The sequence below is a fragment of the Odocoileus virginianus genome, chromosome 20, assembly GCF_023699985.2.
Source record: "Odocoileus virginianus isolate 20LAN1187 ecotype Illinois chromosome 20, Ovbor_1.2, whole genome shotgun sequence".
Taxonomy (NCBI): Eukaryota; Metazoa; Chordata; class Mammalia; order Artiodactyla; family Cervidae; genus Odocoileus; species Odocoileus virginianus.
Window position 1 is genome coordinate 52,717,298 of NC_069693.1, and position 16,065 is coordinate 52,733,362.

At 46.3% G+C, this 16,065-nt stretch overlaps 1 long non-coding RNA gene across 1 annotated transcript in view; it reads left to right on the top strand.

Moving 5' to 3' along the window:
- LOC139029954 (uncharacterized) overlaps positions 1 to 16,065 on the top strand; it is a 267,587-nt gene that overhangs the window by 237,260 nt on the left and 14,262 nt on the right. The window lies entirely within an intron of this gene.

The following is a 16,065-nucleotide window of genomic DNA, read 5'->3' on the forward strand; positions in this document are numbered from 1 at the left end:
AGCTCTCGGCGTCTGTCTGCTGCACTGTAATCTTTGTTGAAGCGTGGACCTCTGCTCGGCTTATCTAATTATTTGAGGAGGCAGTACCACCTGGCGGTTAAGGCTCTCCCACTGCTTGTCCAGACTCAGCTTCCTCATCAACGCTCCTGTGGTTCAGTCACTCAGTCATGTCCGACTCTGTGACCCCATGGACTGTAGCATGCCAGGCTTCCCTGTCCCTCTCTATCTTCCAGAGTTTGCTCAAATTCACGTCCTTTTGAATCGGCGATGCCATCCAACCTCTCATCCTCTGTCACCCACTTCTCCTCTGCTCTTCAGTCTTTCTCAGCATCAGGGTCTTTTCCAATGAGTCAGCTCTTTGCATCAGGTGGCCAAAGTATTGGAGCTTCAACTTCAGCATCAGTCCTTCCGATGAATATTGAGGACTGATTTCCTTTAGGATGGACTGATTTAATCTCCTTGCTGTCCAAGGGACTCTCAAGAGTCTTCTCCAGGACCACAATTTAAAGGCGTCAGGTCTTTGGCGCTCAGCCTTCTTTACGGTCCAACTCTTACATCTGTAGAGGACTACTAGAGAAACCATAGCTTTAACTATATGGACCTTTGTCAGCAGAGTGACATCTCTGCTTTTTAACATGCAGTCTAGGTTTGTCAGAGCTCTTCTTCCGCATCAGTAGAAGTGCCCTCATATCCACCCCTTAGGTTAGGGAGAGTTAAATGAGATAGGCGATCCTGGCAAAATGCTCAGCACCTGCTCTCAACTAGCATTAACTCTTTGCATTGCCGTCCTTTTGGTCATGCCTTCTGACCACACACTGTGTGCACACAGCTGGGCACAGTGGGTGAGACTGGGAGCTTGCCGTCTACCACCCAAGAAGACCGGCCTCTGTCCTCGTTCCTCATGCATGTCCTGCTCGGTGCTGGGCAAACCATTTGTTGTGCTTGACATGCCTTCCCCAGCCTCTCTGTGGCGTTCTGACCCTCACTGCTGAGGTTGACCCAAGTTGCACCTCTTCCAAAGACCCCCCCTGACCCATCCAACCCGGGGTGATCCCAGGGACTCGGTTTCCATAGCGTTTACCTGGGATCACTAGTTGTCAAGTTCTTTCCTTTCTCACCAGTTTGCTTCTCAAGCATGTACAGTTAATCTTGGATTCCTAGCGAGACACTTGAAGGCAGAAGCTGTGTCGGATTCTCCTTTGTACCCTCAGAGCCTGGATCAGGGTCACTCCACAGAATTCTAGGGACTCAGTCATCACTGGTCCCAGCTCCGTCTTTCAGTGAATGCTGTTTGTTGGCATCTTCCACTGTGTAGGCCCTGAAGTCCATCTGGGAACAGGACAGCTAGGACCCCTCCACTCCCACGGGATTCCCCCTAGCCTAAGGTATGGTCACATAAGCAGGTCAACACATAAAGGAAGGCGATCGCTGGAGACACTGTCGAATCCTAGAGAAGACACAGCAGGGTGAAGTGTCAGAGAAGGGCTGGGGGTGGCAGCCTGCGCCCAGCCTCCTCTTTCCCTCACTCAGCAGTCGAACACGGTATTTCCTAAGGAGTGCTCTGTTGAGCAGCCCCTGGGCCAGATGCTCAACTAAGGCAAGACGAGGGGCTCTATTGTCAAAACAGGTGGAAAATACATCCTGCGTGTTTGTCCCCTGTTGGAGCTGCACAATTTATATTAGTACATTAAAGGCATTGATACTGCAGTAAAGGCATTTTTATTTTGCTTCTACCAGCATTTCCCCAATTTTTTTTTCTTCGTGGAACTTTTTATCTGTCTCTCTTTTAATATTTGGCACTCATTAACAGTCCATGAAACTTAGGCCTGCAGAATAAACTTTGAGATATATTGATTGTATTGAATGGTATTTATTCTCAGCAAAATTCTTATCTACGTAACCCCCCAGGGAAGCTGGCCTGCATGTCATTGCTAAGCCATAAAATTGAGACAAAGCAGAAAGAGCTTCACTGAGTGAGCCAGTCATGAGCATATTTTCTTAATTCAACCCCCCTAGAAATTATTAAATATCTCCTGTGTTCTAGTCAATGTTCTAGGAGCCGGGTCTAGAGGAGAGAGCAAAATACAGTCCTTTCCGCCATGGGGCCGTGTGTCAGGCCTGCGGGTGGTGCCGGCGGCTTCCTCCCAGGTCCTCCCCACGGAGCAGGCCACAGTGAGCCCGTAGGAGCCCAGGCAGATCGCCCCCTGCCTCACTCAGTGTCCCCGCTGGCTCTTAATCTCATGCAGAGCAAAAGCCAGAGTCACTTACAGTGGCTTGTAGCTGAGCTGTCGCCAGCTCCAGCCGCTTGCCTCATGTGGGATTTTTAAGTTAAAATTATCTGCTATTAAATAAAATTAAAACATGATAGTGCAGATCCCTCAGTTGGACTAGCCATCCTTCTAGCCTGCAGGCATGCGTGATCAGAGGCTACCATCATGGGCAGCATTGACGTAGAACGTTTTTCCGTCCTTGCAGGAGGTTCTGCTGGTTGGATGATGCCCTGTGACATCTGATCACTATTGCCCTTCCTATCTCCCGCTGGCCTTGCCCTCTTCCCTCCTCCCCTCCTGGCCCAGTGCCCCCATGTGGTTCTCACTCTCTCAAGGCACAGTCCTGCCTATTTGCCTTTCTTCCTTTTGCCTGGCATGCTCTTCTCCGCATGGCCACCTGGTTCATCTCCTTGCCTCTTGTAGTTCTTTTCCCATATGTCACCTTCTCAGTGCTGCTCTCGTGGCACCCCAGTTAAAACTGCAGTGACTGCTTCTTATCTTACCTTGTCCTCTTCCCCTCTTTACTCTATTTTTCCCTTCAGTGCTTAGCACCATCTGGGGTACACACCCTTTACACACTTGCTTACTTTTTGTATATTCCACGAGAGCAGAGATTTTTGACGACCTTGTTCACTGCTGCATCCCAGTACCTGGAACATAGTAGGTGCTTGAGAAACATTTTTGGATGAACAAAGGCGCTTGATGGAGAAAGACATCATGACAAGAGCACGATGACAGCAACACACACAGATACAGATTTATTGTCATGTCAGGCAGTGATAAGTACCTTAGAGGAAAAAAACTAAAGCCACATTAAATGGAAGGTATTTTGTCTCCATTTTTAATAGGGAAACTATTGAGGAAAGTTAATAAATTTCCCATGGTCATCATCACGATGGGCCAGCCAGGATTTGCCTCCCTCCAGTGTGGTGCTGGTTAATGTTTAACAACCGGCCCTCTGAAGAAAAGATAAAGCACCGATTTGCAGTTTGCCTGCCTGCATGATACAAATACTCCTACCATGGCTGATGTCAAGCCACCACCCCGATGCCATGGACCGTGGGGTTGGGAAGAGACACGCACAGTCTGCTCCCCTGAGCCGTGCGGGTTCCCATGCACCACCGCTGACCTTGAAGTCTGAGCTCATCCCGTTGCTCCAGGCAGCCCACCCTGGACAGAAGCAAGCAGACCCCTCTGAGGAATCCCCCTTCCTGGACACCACGTGACCACTATCCTCTAGCTTCCTTGGCTGGTGTTGATACCTCCCTCTGCCCACACCATTTGGGTTTGCATTCGACCTGTTTGCATCGTGGCATTTTTCTCCTAGGAGGGTCATGCTTATTTGACTTGACAGAAGAGGTTGCTCTCAGAGGGGTCTTCTTGCCACGTTAGCCTTTGAAATGACTGCCTGGATGGCACAGGTAATCCTACTGGACCTTTGGGGCCTGGGCAAACTATTTTTTTAATTGATAATTCCACATTTCTATAACGAGTGGCCTCCTTAATAATAGCCTGCCACGTCACATGCGATGATTGCTAATTTAGGTTTTCAGGCTTCCTGGATGTAATGAGCTCTAATAAGCCCAAGACTTGTCACAGGCTCAGAAAAGCCCATTTCCCCCCTTGAAGCAATGATTTCCCTTCCATCCCTGGACACAATTGGGCACACTCTTAAAAATATTAATAAGTGTGACTGGGATGTTCACCCCTTTCCAAATAAAACATAAAGTCCTGGTTTCATTAAGCCAAGCTATTAAATTAAGAAAGCGTTTTTAATTATCTGAGCATTTCAGGGAGCTCATAAAACATTTAAGGACCTCACGGGCTGGTGCTGAAGCCCTTTCAGAGTGAATTAGAGCCTTGACTCCTGGAGTGGGATGGGAAGGTCTGGGCCCAGAGCTGCAGGTTTCCCAGGGCCCGGGGCATCGCCCTGCCAGATGGGAAGGAACTGCTGATCTTCTGGCTGCAGGGGGTGGTGGTGGGGTGCACCTGTGTCCAAGCTGCTGGAGAGAGCAAATCCACTTCTCACAGCAAACCAAAACCTCTCACAGAACCCAACAAGCCTTCCCCTTAAGTCTTGCTCTCTGCTAGAGGCTGAGGTTTGAAATGATTCCGCTACTTACTGAGGAGTCTCATATGTGCTCACTGCTATAGAACTTACCAGATCTCAGCCCATCCTTATAAAGGTCATGCGAGTTACATGTCGTCCCCAACTGATGGGTGAGGAAACTGAGACAATTGCCCACTAGGGCAGCCAGTGAAGCCAGTCCCCAGGAAGACGCCCTGTCATCTGACCCACGGCCCGTGTGCCTCACACTGTTGAGTGCCAGAAAATAGTAACGACCATCATTATTGTGGGGGAATAATAAATGCCTTTAAGGGCGCCAGGCGCAATGCTCTGCACTCTGCATCGCTTATCTAATTTTGTCCTCCCAACGACCCTATGGAATTGTTATCATCTCACAAGGTCAAGTAACTCCTGTGAGACTCCTCATCTAGTGCTAGAGGTGAGGTTTGTGCCAGGACTGAGTCCCGAGTCCATGGTCTCAGTCACTCTGACCTTCCAACCCCCCCATCTGAGCCCATCTCAACTCCTCGGCTTGTTAAAGCAGTTAAGTATTAGGTTGCACTCACACCGTGTTGGGGGGCATTTTTCTTTATAATTCAGACCTAAGTGTCCTTTCCAGTCTTCTCTTTTTTTTTTCAATCTTCTGTGTGCCCTTGTCATTCCAGTTAATTCACCTGCACCCAAACATGCCTTTGGACGTATGACTCATTTTTAATTGATAAAAGTGGATCATTTTCCCCCTCAAAACTGTAGTTTCCTAACTAGTACCCTGCACAGGTTGCTGAGACATTGATGCCCGAGGCCTCTGGGTATCTGGATCCAGTTGTCTCTGGATGTGAGCAGCTTCACTTATGTCCCTAGTGTGCTGCTTGTATGTCATTAGGACAAGCATCACACTGGGTAATTATTAGGTCTTTCATTTGAAAATATCTAGTAGAATCCATATTTCACCTCCCAGAGTGACAAAAAAAGTAATGTTTTGGCTTGTGGAGAACAGACTCTTGTGAGTGAGAGTGTCACTTGAAATGCCCAAGGAGGGCAATTTAGCAACATCTATTCAAATTGCAATTGTGCAATCATTTAGACTCAGCTTTCCTTCTACTAGGATTATACCCTTTAGCTACACTTGCTCCCAGTGCCACATGTACATTATTATTTGCTACAATATTGTTCAAAACAGTAAAACATGAAAGAGAGGGAGAGAGAAAGGAAGGAGGAAAAAATGAAAGAAAGATCGATTATATGGCTTTGTGAATGGTTTATATAAATTATGGCACAGCCACAGAATGGAATACTATGCAGCTATAAAAAAGAGGCATTAGTTTGTGGCCTGAAATGGAATGATCTTGTATTACTTTTGCAAACATCGTATGACACAAATTGCGGCTGCAGGATGCAATGGCAGAGAGTGAGAGCATGGAACAGAGTTCTATATGCAAAGGGTAACAGGGGCAAATGAGAGCCTGGCATTTTCAGGGAGCTGAGGGAGTGTTGGTGTCCGGAGCAGAGAGGAGAGGGGAGTCCAGAGCACGCAGAGCAGGACTTTGTGAAGGTTTCTGCGTCATTGGCCTCAGAGTAACTGAAGGGTTCTGAGCAGGCAGGGAGTGCCTAGATCAGGTTTGCATCTCGCTGGGAAGGATCGTTCTGACTACACGGAGACCAGTGAGGCGCTGCCATCTTTCTCTGGGTGACGGCCACCTGAGAGGCCGTGGCGTCATAGTCGGGGGGTGACCATGGCAAAGAGGTGACAGGATGTGCTGGAGGCCTGGCTGGGAGGTGACCTGATGGACTGTGAGAGGGATCCACAGGGGTGGGACCGTTTCCTGAGAGAGGGTGGGACCACGTGCGTGGTGAGGCAGGGGACTTGAGTGTGATTTTAGGCATGCTGAGTCCAAGCCCCTTTGAAGCATCACAGAGGAGACAACAAAAACATGGTCAGAGGGAGAATTCTGGAATTCAAACAAGTCTGACCACAGTAGGGAGACATGTACACAGAAACTGAGGGTGTGCAAGGGGATGGCATTTTCTGGGACGAGACTAGTAACCAGGCCTTCCTCCCAGAGGTGCGAGCCTCAGCCGGGCATTCATACGCCAGCTCCATCCACATAATCAGTGCTTCCTGGGTGTCGTCTGATCGGTCACAGAGGAGCCGTGGATGGCAATTATGGGGTTACCTGCTCTCTCCCCGCCGCACCCGCTCCAGGCTGGGGGGCCCCTCCCCTGCCCTCGGAGTCTTTCTGCAGACCGCCCACACGGTCCCTCTCCCCTGCGGGGTCACTCCTGCAGCTCAGAGGTGAGCGGGGCATCCCGCCCTCTCTCTGAGCACCTCCCCGCCCAGCAAGCGGCAGCGCTCTCCGGGAATAATTGATATTACAGAAAGCACAGGGCTGGGTGCCAGCTTCACATTCTCCAAACATTTAATGATTCAACCTTTTCAGTTTCATCAAAGCCAAGCGTGGAAACTCCCCGATGGCCCACTGCTAACAAATAGCAGGGTGCCTGCCTTAGCATTGCTGCTCCTCAGGTGTCCGGGTGCTGGAGGAGCCCGCTGGCCAGCTGACAGCTGCCCGGGGCCCCCTCCCGGGCCTTTGTGCCCACACAGAGACCTCAGGTTTGCAAGCTGGGCGAAGCCTCACTCTTGCAGGGGATCAGCCGGCAACGCTGGCTCGAGCAGCCAGGGGTTGGCACGAGCTCCCTTTTAAAATCTGTTTGTTTAAGCTGTCAAGACAGGACACAGCTGTTTGTGACAGGGAAAAGGAAGCACAGGCCAGCCCTGCTGGCATGGTGGAAGCAAGCTGGGGGGTGGGGGGTCTATCACAGGAGTTTCAAGACCCCTAGGGAGTATAGGTGAGAGAGGGAGAGGAGGCGGAGCTGGGCAGGGGACCTGGGGAAATGGGGCAGAACCGGAAACCAGGAGATGATGGATAAACAACAGACAGCTTAATAGAGGGACCGGGGAGAGGCAGTCAGGGACAAAGGAGGTCAGAAATCAGAGTCATGCACATTCACACAGAGGGACTCAAAATGAATTCGGGAGGACGCAGCTAGGTTCTCTGACCTAGGGCCCCTCAGCTGGGTTCAAAGGCGTTGAAAGAGACTCTTGGCATTCACAGTTTCTTTGATTATTTCCCAATGTGAGCCCCACATGATACGTTATTATTAATTCTAACAACTCTAGTAGCAGCAAGAGTGATGATAGTAGCAGCAGTCATAGCAGAATTAGAACTTGCTTCTCTATAGAGCCTTCCAGATTCCTTGCAGCAACTACCCCCAAGGTAGACTCTGTAATCTTTGCTAAGACTTGAATAGCTGAGAAAACAATTGCTCTGAGAAGTCATATAAATTTTAGAAAGTCACACAGCTGGTCAGGAACAGAGCTGTGTAATTCACCCAGAACTCCTACTTGGGAGACCAATCCTCCCCCAGTTCATGTGGCTCAGGAAGGGCTTACCTTCCTGGTTGGCTCCATGACCAGGCCTGGCCAATCAGAGCACAACACCTATCGGCCCTTCGTGATTTGTTCAGTTGTGATTGGGCCAAGTCAGGCCAATCAGAGGCCTCCCTTGATATCTGTGAACCAGAACTGTTAGGAGAAACTACTCTTTCTCAGGACCTCCACATTATATGGATGAGACGAGCCAGGCCTGCTTGTGGCATCTCCCTCATATGCTTGAAGGAGATGTGTGCTGATTGGAAACATGGGAACAGACAACACTGGAGCCCTGGGATCCATGTATCTCAACAGCCTTCTGAGAATGACTTCTCCATCCGGGGGCCAACACGGGCCTTATTTTGGGCTTGTTTTGAGTCTGACTTCCATCCTTTACAACTAGAAAGAGTCCTGATATCAAATGCATCTTTAATTAACTCTTACTTTTAATTATTTAAATAAGTATAATTTGTTTTCTACTCCTCATATCCACCCCAGACTTTAATTCACACAGTTATCTTCCATTGATAGTAAGAAACAAGACTGACTCTAAAAATCTTCCTGGAGATCATTTCTTGATTCAGTGTAGTTGCTAAGTGACTTTCCGGGTGTCCCCAAAATGTGACTGTGCTTGAAGACAGCATCTGTTTCAATAGGTTGTTGGTTTTTGTTTGTTTTTTCCTGAACCATACCTAAAGCCCAGTAGGCATGAGCAGGGCGTTCAAATGCAAAGATGATTTATGTGTGAAAGGAATTAAATGTTCTCTGAGTGGAAACTATTTCTACTCGGTGCCTTATAGCAATTAGCCTTTGCTGTGTAACAGAGAACTGAAAACCCAGTGATTCAAAGGGATGCACATGTTTTTAGCTCTGAATTTGCAGATGGGTAGGTGGTTCTAGTGGGTTGAGCTGAGCTTGGTAGAGTTCACCTATCTCTCGGAAGTCCGGTGTGGCTTTGCTGATCTGGACTCAGTTCTCCATGTTCTGGACTTTGCTTCTCATCTTCCAGCAGGCAAGTCCAGACTGGTTCTCAAGCTAAAGACGCAGCAATGGGAGAGGACAGATGGAAGTGGCCCTTTAAGCTTCTGCTTATATTGGGTTTACTTCTGTTCTGTCTGCCGAAGTAAGCCCAGAGTCAGTGTGGAAAAGCATCGCTGAAGGGCAGAGATACCTGAGTATCATCTGTTGTCTTTAGTGAACATTCAGTAAGTCTTAGTAGAGAACAGATTCCAGTCACTGGGCTGGCAAATACCAACTGCTGATGCGAGGCCCTGAGAATCTACTTTATATGGGGGTGGTTGGGCAGCTAAGGCGTGGGGGGTGGACCTTTCAATTCATACTTAGGGAGGAATTTAGAACTCTATGAGTTATTCATCTGCTGAAAATATTTCACATGGAAAATTGTTTTGTTAGTCTTTTACCACTGCCTCTAATCCTTTACTTCTTGCCAGAACCCTTTTAAAAAATCTTTTCAGCCAAGAGGGTCCTCAAACTTACAGTCTAGAATGGGAGGCAGACCCAGAAACAGAAAATTTCAAGATCAAAAATAATGGCTGAGGCAGAACTAAGCCCAGCGTGCTATTCGAGTCAAGGGGCGGGGCACTTAGCCCAAGCAGGCAAACCATTTAGAGAAATCTATTTTAAATTGATTGTTTTATTTGCTGGATTTTATATTGACATGTTTTGCTTTGTTCTCAATGTGTTCTGGGACTGCAGCCTATTCATTCATTATTAAGAGAACGGTAATTATTTCCAGGAGCTCTTGAGAATACACTTTGCTTCCCCTTTGCCTGATCTCTGCTGATTCTGGTGTAACCTTCATATCTCTGAGGACATCTGTAGCAGGAAGTGACAGACCCTGCATGCCCCGTGGAATCACCAAAGACCCCACTCTGGAAGGAAGGCTTGCCAACCACCACTTCTCAGACTTTAATGAGCACACGGGTCCTCTGGGATCTTGCCAAAATGATTCAGGAGGTCCAGGGTGAGGCTTGGGATCCTGCTTTTCTAATAAGCCCCCAGGAGGTGCTGATGCTGCTGTCTGAACCACATTTTGAGAAGGAAGATTCTAGAAGATTGGCAGCACTTTCTCCACTGGTGAATATTGCAGCAGAGCTGAGCAGAGGCTGACCTATATCTCGTCTGTCTGGCCTATAAACTCGGTGAAGACAGTGCCTCTTTCTTGCCCATAACTCTATCTGCAGTGCCAGGAACATAGACAAATCTCGATGAGTATTTGTCAAACAAATGCCTCCTGTTCCCACCCCCCATCCCCCACTTTTCCATGGATGTGTTTACATGAAGATTTACCTGATAGTCTTCCAGGTTCATGCTGTGAATGGAGCCTGGACTTGCACCCATCCCATGGGCTGTAGTCTTGACCCCAAACCAAATTCAAGACAGCCTGGATATCCAGGGCTGGACCATGTGACCCGAAGCTCTCTCCTACATTTGAATAAATCTCATCCTGATGAAAAAAACCTTAGGAAACAGGGTAAAATTCAAGGTGATTCAGACTGCTTAGAAAATATCAACATTAGACTGAAACCAATTCTGGAGAAGTGCTGGCACTATTTTCACGGATGACTCTACTGGTCCCCGTATCCTGCCCATGGGCCAGACTGGCTAGATCTTGATTCTAGCTGAATGTTACACTGCTGCTGCTGCTAAGTTACCTAAGTTGTGTCCGACTCTGTGCGACCCCATAGACGGCAGCCCAACAGGCTGCTCTGTCCCTGGGATTCTCCAGGCAAGAATACTGGAGTGGGTTGCCATTTCCTTCTCCAATGCATGAAAATGAAAAGTGAAAGTGAAGTCTCTCAGTCATGTCTGATTCTTAGCAACCCCGTGGACTATAGCCTACCAGGCTCCTCCGTCCATGGGAATCTCCAGGCAAGAGGACTGGAGTGGGTTGCCATTGCCTTCTCCAGAATGTTACACTAGAGTTCCTTAAATCCTCTTGGACTCAGTGATCGATACTGTTAGCTCCTTCCTATTACAGCTCTTCTGGCTTAGTTTTCCTTAAATCTTTCAACACCTTCCTTCTTCCTTACTTGAAAATCCCAGCAAAGCTGCACAATTGGAGCTGGAGCTAGGCCAGTGATGACACGAAGGACTAACATTGAAATTTAAGATCATTACCGGTCCCTTAGCTTGAGTTCCCACCCAGAAACTTGGCACCTTCCTTAGAATGCATTTTTAAAAAGCCCAAAGCAATTAGCCATTATGCAAACTATCTGCTTCTCAGTTTCCTCAACTGCAAAAGGGAAAGAGCTGCACCCTCCTTGTGGGGTTTTAATTAAGATTAAGATTGTGATATAATAGTTATAAACTGCTTAGCTCAAGACCTGACACATGCAAAGGGCCCCATAAAGGAGAGTTCTTTTCATTTTTATATCTAAAGGGTTAGTCCTAAAGTCCAGGATCCCCTAGGGGGAAGGACTCCAGGGAATCTACACCCACATCTCCAACAGCTCATCATGGAGGAGAGCAGGTTGGGTCTAGCAGAGGACAAAGTATTAATAGCTGAAACAGTGAACACACTCGCGTTTCAGATCACAGTCAAGCCCCTGTGATGCCAGTAAGTGGTGCTGGCATTAGAGGTCCCATGCTGGATGCCAGGCGTTTAGCCAACAGAGAAGCTGTCGGTGTCTCTACTCCGAGGACGCCCGTGGACCCCTCCCTCTCCTGTGACACCTTTCCAGCCTCCTTGCTGTGGATATGGCTCGTCCCTGTGTGTATCGCCCAGCACTTGTCCAAAACTGACTTCGTTCTAATGTTTACATTTTCTCAGCAGTCGCATCACCTTGAAATGTATTCCTGTTTCCTAAGGTTTTTTCATCATCATAGAATATGAATATCCTATGAAGGATCATAGAATGTGTTCAACTAGTCAACAAATTTTTAGTGAACATTTCCTATATACCAGACACTGTCCTAGGACAGGACACCTCCAAGGACACATTGCTGAAAGAGGAAGAGAAAGGTCCTGTCCTTATGAAGCTTAAATGTATTTTGCAAAAGCAATGTACATTTTTTAGAGTCAGGAGTCAAGATGATGACTAGAGTGAGTACCAGCCTGGCAGTGATTCCAGGAGAGGTCCCAGTAGGCCTGTGTACACAGTAGATACTTGCTTGCATCCTGAACTGAGTCCGTGAGCATATAATCATGAGGAATAAAAAGAGGAGATGGAAGAGAAGAGATATAAGTTTGATGGATTCACCAGGAGCCATTCTGGTTCTTGTTGGGAGGCAGTCACTGACTCAGTTATAGAATGACCAGGAATATGTATTCCATAGTCAACAAAAAGAGACTGAGCTTTGACTATGGGCTAGCTATTATAATCAGAAAGATGAATATTGCAGTAAATGAGAAAAACAATTTTTCCTTCCTCAAACTTACTGTGTCACTAAGCATTTTCTTGGTTCTCTCTGTGTCTTGATGCGATCAGAATCTCTAACCACATATATCATCTTGGATATTAAAAGGTGCATTCTAATCACAAGAATTACTGAACATGTGTTTGTGCATAAGAACATTTTAGGTATCTTTCTAGATCAACATGGCACACATGACAAGTTGACTATTCAAAGTTTTGAAAGCCTGAGTCTTAAAATTCATTTTTTAACTAAAACTGATAAATGAACAACCAATATTACACAATTAATCCATTTAACTTCAGCTGAATTAATATCACTCAGTCCATCTTGGACTATATTTATGTTAAATCAGGGTTTCTCAGCCTTGGCCCTGTTGACATTTGGGGCCAAATGATTCTTTGTTTTGAGAGACTGTTATGTATATTGTAGGATGTCTAGCACCATCCCTGGCTTCCACCTGCTAGATACCAGTAGCATTCTCCACAACTGTGACCACCAAAAGTGTCTCCTGGAGTCCTAAATGTCCCCTAGAAGACATATGGTCACATTGTTGAGAAACATTGCATTACATGTATCTGTGCTTTCAAAGAATGACATGGTGTTTTGAGGTATGCCTGATCTGGTACTGAGTGTTGGTTCTGTTGTGAACAAGTTATGTGATGTTGGATGGGTAGGACCCGAGAGTCAGCTTCCGCATCTGAGCAAAGGGGTAGTGAGTCCATCACCTGACCCTGTGTTTCAGAGCTGACATGTATGAGGGACCTGGTCACATCTTAATCTTTGGCTAGTAGAGTTGGCCATTGCTAAAAACTCTGGGTGTTTGGAATGTGTGTGTGTGTGTGTGTGTGCGCACATGCCCGTGTGCTACAGGTCAGGGCTTTGCTGCTCAGAAAGAACTACCCCCATGTGGCTCATGAGCTCCCTGGTGGAACACTGAAAAGCTCGGCTTTGGACTGGGACAGACCTGGACTCCACTCTGAGTCCCACCCTACCAGTTTTGTGCTAACTTCGATCAAGCTGTGTGGCCCCCCTGCCTCAGTTTCCCTACCTGACACACAAAGGTACTAACAGTACCCATCTCATGGAGTCGCCGTGTTGTGAGGATTACTTGAGATCGCGCGTGTGCCTGTGGCCAAGGCAAGTTTGCTCAGTAACCATTGATTGCTGTTCCTGTTACTATTGGTGTTATTTCACCCTTGGGTGCATCCCTAGGGGTAACTTCAAAGCAGAGAGTGGCCTCTTTACAGGGAGTTCCTATCTTGCCAGAGAAGCTCAGTCAACAGCTTCCCTAATGAGCTCAAGGCTCCATCGGGGGGACCTTTGTTTGCCTAGTAACTCTGTTAATGTGGTTTCTGTTCCTGCCTCAACATTATATCCCAATTGCATATTCGCTTGCCTGCTTGGGACCCAAAACTATCGGTTGCTACAATAGCATAAATGATATTCATTGTTAAAATAGGGTAAATGCCTATTTCCTTTGCACAATGGAAGAAACTGTTGTAGGCTATTAAGTAAATAACTATAAATAACACACTATAAAATGCTTTACGTATGCCTTCCTGCCCTGAACTGCAACACTCTGAAGTAGCTGTTATGGCTGGGTAAATTATACGTGTTTTTAAACACTGTCCAAAATACATATTTACACGTACTTAAAATCCTACACTAAACAGTCTCTATAGCAACCAGAAAAACACAAAAGCCTTATTAAGCATTCTTTGTAGTATTTTTAGGAGTTTAGTCATTAGGAGAAAGCTCATAGGCCATGTAGACACCAGGGAACACGAAGAAAGAAAGTCTTTATAGGAACAAAAGAATGAGGCTGGCTTTGAACCTGGTGGGAGGGGATTTTATTTTTTTAAGCTAATAATCACCAAGGGCCTTCTCTTTGTGAAGGCGATGCTATGTTTGGGGTACATCAGACACAGTTTTGGAATTACAATCTGGTTTCTCAACAGAGAAGAGAATCTTCAGTTAACAATTACCATATTCCAGCAAAAGATCACTTTCAATGTTTTCTCTTTAGTCCCAGCAAGAAAAGATTTCCTTGCCATTCAAAAATGAAGTCACAAGTACTGTCTGTGTTGAGTCTGAGTCGTATATCTAACACTTCAAGGGGGAATTCTAATGGTTTCACTGGGGTGAAGCCCATGTCCCATCAGTTGAGCACTGGGTTTATCTGTCTATGATGCGTGGCGACAACAATGTACCCCAGAAGGAGCAGTGACTTGACATGTGGTCCTGATCAGATCACATGTCCAGTACTGCGTGGTGGTCTCAGCTCCACACTGACACCTGGGGACGCTGGGGAGCTCTATCCTTGTATGATACCACCTCTCAAGCACTTGCTTCTCTAGCAGAGCAAGAGGGCTGGAACGTGGCTTGAGGGCCCAGGAGCAGCACACCCCATTTCCGTTCACACCCCACTGGCCAGCACTCACATCACAGAGTTCCAACCAGCCTGCAACAAAGGCCAGAAAGATAGGGGAGCACGTGAATTATTTACTGAACACTAAACATCTTTGGGAAGAATATCACGTAAATGTCCAATCTATACCAAATAGTTTATACTGCTTGATCTTATCATTAAAACAACTCTGCAATGTAAAAATTCCCCATTTACTACTGGAGAAACAGGCTCAGAAATCTTAACTGACTTGCATTAAGTTCACTCAACCAGAAACTGGAAAAGTGAATTTTAGTATGAAGTGAAGTGAAAAGTCTCTCAGTCGTGTCCGACTGTGTGACCCTATGGACTGTAGCCTCCCAGTCTCCTCAGTCCATGGAATTCTGCATTCCAGAACACAGGGGTGGGTAGCCATTCCCTTCTTCAAAGGATCTTCCTGACCCAGGAATCAACCCAGGGTCTCCTGCATTGCAGGCAGATTCTTTACCAGCTGAGCTACCAGGGAAGCCCAGTCTAAAGCAAAATATGAAATACTCTGTGACCAGCAGGTCCATTCCTAATTACTTTTCCAGAAATGCTGCACACATATGCTCACCAAAAGACATGTTCATAGAGACACATTCAAAAGACACATTCATAGTAATAGCCCCAAACTGGAAACAACCCAACATCATCAATGATGGGATAGATAAATAAATTGTGGTATATTAACACAATGGAATACTACATAGTACTGAGAATGAATGGGAGCTACATACAAGCAGGGATAGAGCTCACAAATATTACCTTGAATAAAAGAAGTCATGTGGAAAAGAGATTATACTGTATGGTTCCACACTGTATTATTCAAAAGCAAGCAAAATTAATAGAAGTCAGGGTAATCATTACCTTGGAGTTTGGTAGTGATTAAGAGGATATGAAAGAGAGCTTCTGTGTTTCTTGTAATGTTCATTTATCTGGGTGCTAGTTATAGGGGGTGTTCAGTTTGTGTAACTTCATCTAGCTGTGCAGTTATAATTTGCATATTGCTCTTATATATTATGTTTCAATAAAAAGTCTACTTGAGAAAAACTTGCGGAAGTGTAAATTATAGGTTCAAATCAAACTGATTCCAAAGCCCTGTCTTTCATCATGTCATATCCATTTCTCTCTCAACCACATTAAAGTAAAGCTCATTGCCACCCTTAAAAGAGTTCAACTTGATTCCTACCCGAGTCACACAGCCCATCCATTAAGATGGTTCCTCAGAATTATGGCTTAGCTAGAAACTTGCAGCAAATTTGAGAGAATTTGTCAAAGCTAACTCCAATTCACTCTAATACTGACTTTGGTAATGTAGTTTTCTGCCTTGAAATCGAATGTAAACCTGTAATCTCCAGAGGCTGGAGGGAAAGACAGTAGAATCTACCTGCTCTTCAGGCTAGAGGGATGCATGCAGTCAAGTGCAGAGGAGAGAATGAAACCTGTATTACAACAAACCCCAAACCAAGACAATACAATCATATAGACT